Source organism: Staurois parvus, unplaced genomic scaffold (genome assembly GCF_062004578.1).
Source record: "Staurois parvus isolate SC_StPar_1 unplaced genomic scaffold, SC_StPar_1.0 ptg000276l, whole genome shotgun sequence".
Classification (NCBI taxonomy): Eukaryota; Metazoa; Chordata; class Amphibia; order Anura; family Ranidae; genus Staurois; species Staurois parvus.
The window spans coordinates 1,467,346-1,472,178 of NW_028318072.1; the positions used below are offsets into that span (position 1 = coordinate 1,467,346).

A 4,833-nucleotide genomic window follows, 5' to 3' on the forward strand; every position below is an offset into this window, starting at 1 on the left:
ATGACTGCAAGAGCACAGCGCAGAATGCTGCATGAGGTAAAGAAGAATCCCAGAGTGTCAGCTAAAGACCTACAGAAATCTCTGGCACATGCTAACATTTTTGTTGACACATCTACAATAAGGAAAACATTAAACAAGAATGGAGTACATGGGAGGACACCACGGAGGAAGCCATTGCTGTCCAAAAAGAATATTGCAGCATGTTTGAAGTTTGCAAAAGAGCACCTGGATGTTCCGCAGCACTACTGGCAAAATATACTGTGGACAGATGAAACCAAGATTGAGTTGTTTGGGAAGAACACACAACACTATGTGTGGAGAAAAGAAGGCACAGCACACCAACATCAAAACCTCATCCCCACTGTAAAACATGGCGGAGGGAGCATCATGGTTTGGGGCTGCTTTGCTGCCTCAGGGCCTGGACTGATTGTTGTCATTGATGGGAAAATGAATTCCAGAGTTTATCAAGACATTTTGCAGGAAACCGTACGACCATCTGTCCGCCAACTGAAGCTCCGCAGAGGATGGGTGATGCAACAGGACAATGACCCAAAGCATACAAGTAATTCAACAAAACAATGGCTGCACCAGCACAGAATACGCCTTCTGGAGTGGCCCAGTCAGAGTCCTGACCTCAACCTGATTGAAATGCTGTGGCATGACCTTAAGAGAGCGATTCACACCAGACATCCCAAGAATATTGCTACACTGAAACAGTTTTGTGAAGAGGAGTGGTCCAAAATGACTCCAGATCGTTGTGCAGGTCTGATCTGCAACTACAGGAAACGTTTGGTTGAGGTTATTGCTGCCAAAGGAGGGTCAACCAGTTATTAAGTCCAAAGGTTCACATACTTTTTCCTCCCTGCACTGTGAATGTTTACATGTTATGTGCAATTAAACCATGGCAACATCTAATGTTTGTGTAGTATTATGTTCAGCAGACTGTGTTCTTCTATTGTTGTGACTTAGGTGACGTTCAGAGAACATTTTATGCCCAATTCATGCAAAACTCCACGTAATCCCAAGGGGTTCACATACTTTTTCTTGCAACTGTATATATACACGTGATTTTGCACACTTGTGCCACCCTGTAGCAGTATTTCTGCTATAGGACGGTCGAGAAGTCTTTAAGGAATCAAGCAGATGAGCATACACAGTAACTTGCTAACTGAATCTGACATCATCCTATTTTAAAGTATGCATGAAACATTTGTGCTACATTTGTACATAGTTAATGCACCCTAATGGCTGCTGCCAGTGCTCAGGGCTGACATGTCATTCTCAGTCATGTATAGCCAGTGGTGCTTGCACCGCTGATTATACACAATTGATGTTGACATCTCACAGGCACAGGCACAGGCATCAATGGCTACTGGTTGACACTGACATGTCAGCCCTGACCAGGGGTGGTGGTCAATAAGGTGCATTAACCGCCTCCTGCCCGCCATATAGTCCAATGACGGGCGCAAGGCGGTTCTCTCGTTCTGGGAGGACGTCATGACGTCCTCCCATTCTAACCGCACATGCGTGGCTCTGGGAGCACATGCGCGGCTCTGAGTGTGCCCTGATGATCTGTGTAGCCCCAGCAGTGCCACTTGTCAGTGTCCATCAGTGCCAGCTGTCAGTGCTCATCCATGCCACCTGCCAGTGCCCATCAGTGCCACATTTCAGTGCCTACCAGTGCACATCAGTGCCCATTTGAGCTGCCTTTCAGTGTCACCCATCAGTGCCAGTCAGTGCCACCTATCAGTGCTGCCAATCAGTGCCAGTCAGTGCTGCCTATCAGTGCCGCCTAACTGCCAGTCAGTGCCAGCTATCAGTGCCATATATGAGTGCTACCTTTTAGTGCCCATCAGTGATGTCTGTCAGTGCCCATCAGTGCCACCTACCAGTGCCTCCTCATCAGTGCAGCCTATCAGTGCCCATCACTGCAGCCTCATTACCGCACATCAGTGAAGGAGAAAAATCACTTATTTAAAAAATTTTATAATAAAAACTAAGAAAAAACTTTTTTTTTTAATTTTCAGTGGTTTTTGGTTTGTTTAAGAAAAAATCAAAATCCCAGAGGTGATTAAATACCACCAAAATAAAGCTCTATCTGTCACAAAAAAATTATAAAAATTTCATATGGGTACAGTGCTGCATGACCGCGCAATTGTCATTCAAAGTGCGACAGCGCTGAAAGCTGGAAATTGGCCTGGGCAGGAAGGTAAAAGTGCCCTGTACTAAACAATATGATAGTGTGACAAGAACACGCCTATCTGAAAAAGAAGGTTTCTAAAAGATCCACGCGAAGATCTGACGAAGTCTGCGGTGATTGGCGGACGAAACGCGTCAACGTATTGACGTCACTACGCTCGGCGTCTTCACAGGGTGCGGCGCCCACGAGGCGGGAAGGAACGGCGGTGTCACAGCTCCCTGTTAGGTAGGCCCAAGAACTACCACTGGGCTATTATCACAGCGGTTCGCAAACGGCAATCCCTCAGGGAAACATATCTTCCACCGGTGGCAAGTTATTTAAAAGCTTACGGCTGTTGAGATTTACAGAGCCTACATGGTGTTCATAGGGTATGTTGTATGGGCCTAATTTACCCTGTATACTCGGGGAATTTTTTGGAAATCCTCTTAGGAGGAGAATCTACATATATACAGTATATATATATACGCTATCCTATTCAGGTATTTTTTTGCTGTGACATAGCCACATCCTTATAAAACCGCAAATAACCTTCTCAAATTGAGCAATTTTTGGAAACCCTTTACTGGGTATATTAAATTCAGGTATCTACGGCCTGCTATATGCTATATACACACTATATGTGTTTGAAATCCACGCATCGTGTATACCTGGTTCCTCACCCCCATATGCATCTTTGGAAAAGCATCAAGGACCTGATCTTAGTTCAAGTCGACAGGAGTCTTCTTGATCCTCATTGATGGTAATATATCCACATCTCTATGTGTGTTTTGTTTTCGGGGTTACCTGATGCCCATGATCTACACATTTATTATCTTTTTCTATGTATATCCTCAGAATCATTTGGTACTGTGGACCTTGTTCCATTTGGGGTGGCTATCCAGGAAGTCCCTACATTTGAGAGGCGGGTATGATAGTCTCACCTCTGAGAAGGTAACAGCAGTATCCATTGACTATTGTGGAGGGAGGCCTGGTAAATTTTGGATGTGATTTGGTTTCCATATTGCTAGATACATACCATGTATTTTTGTGTTCCAGCTTGTACATTCCAGGAGGTCCCTGACATATACTGGGAACACACCCACTGAATATACGGTTCACACAAATATTAAGCAGGAAACCTACGGAATTCCAGGATAACTATTCCATCATTACACTACTCTGCCTTATATGGTGCTCTGTTGGCTAAGATGACCCTAAATTGAAGACGCTAAGTGTTTTTAAACATGATTTTATTTTTTTCATATGTACACCGTGCTCATGTTTAACCTCCCCATGATCTATGTGATCAAATAAAGTATTGTTAAATTCATTTGAATTCATACTACTCCGCGTGGATCTTTTAGAAACCTTCTTTTTCAGATAGGCGTGTTCTTGTCACACTATCATATTGTTTAGTATGCTGTCCCCTGGGTTTATGTATCCACACTTGTACAAGTGAGTCGGAGAGGTGCTTATGACATTAACAATTAGTGTCATTTTTGGTGGCTTGCTTTTGCTTTATTGTTGTGATAAGTGCCCTGTAACCTAGTGGTTAAAGGAGAAGTAGTGCCAATGCTCTTTTGGCCCTACTTCACCTGTAGGCCACAGTAGTGCACTTCGTTCTGCACACCTGTGACCCATTTTTAGCTGATAGTGGACTACGGCCTGCTATCAGCTGACATCACAGAGTTGGCCCAGCCTCTGCAAGGATCTTGACTTTAGTGCTCGGTCATACCGGTGCGATTTCAGGTGCAATTTGGGAATTGAAATCGCTTCTAGTGAATGTCAGTGTCTTAACATTTGCAATTTGCTGCAGCGTGATTTCTAAAGTCTTGCATTACTTTTTCTGCAGTTTTGTTGCTATTTACATAGACTATAATAGAAATCGCACTCCAAATTGCAGGAAATTGTTGAAAGTCTTCACTTACCGTTGGGATCTACTCAGATGCCTGGACCAGCAAGCCACTGAGAGCCTGAGCCAGCTGCTCCCTCCCCCTGCACAGATTGGCTTTCCTGTGAGCGCTGAAGGGGTAGAGCACAGAGGCAGTGACTGACAGACCGATCGATCAGTGGTCTTTGATCATTCAGTTCTCAATCTTAGAAGCCTGGGGAGACAAATGCCCCCCGCTTCTGGATCAATGGTTGCATCCGTCTGAGTATGAATGGATTTTTTTTTCTATTCCCAAACTTCTCTCTTTTAGCCCCAGTTCACACCACATGCAACACTGAAATTGTGCTACTTCACTTGAAGTAGCGCGATTTTAAAGCAGTAGACTCGGTGCGATTTCATATGTGCCTTGCCGACATCTGTGCAACGTCTTGAACAGATGTCAGTGCAAGTCGCATCTAAAATCACTGAAAATAGCACAGGAACTATTTTCAAAATCGGTGCAGCAAAAACAGTTCCATTGACATTAGGTTGTGACTTGTCATGTGATTGGAAAGTGTCAAATCGTATGATAAATCATACCGGTGTGATGCGGGGCTTAATGCTGTCTGCATCTAACAGTAGCACAAATCTTTACATGTCCACAGTGCATGGACATTTATTTTTATGTTTACATTGCTGACTGCAGCTCAACATTATGCTGCCAGACACAGCTGTGTAAATGGGCTTATAGATTTGATTCCTGCTGCCTATAGATTCATACAAT

The 4,833-nt window shown here is 44.1% G+C and overlaps 1 long non-coding RNA gene across 1 annotated transcript; it reads left to right on the forward strand.

The window, feature by feature from the left end:
• Positions 1 to 2,181: 2,181 nt before the first annotated feature.
• On the forward strand, positions 2,182 to 3,515 carry LOC149458770 (uncharacterized). The gene is made up of 2 exons (XR_016313363.1): positions 2,182 to 3,130; positions 3,236 to 3,515. It is a non-coding gene; the product is annotated as an uncharacterized LOC149458770 (long non-coding RNA).
• The last annotated feature ends 1,318 nt before the right edge of the window (positions 3,516 to 4,833 follow it).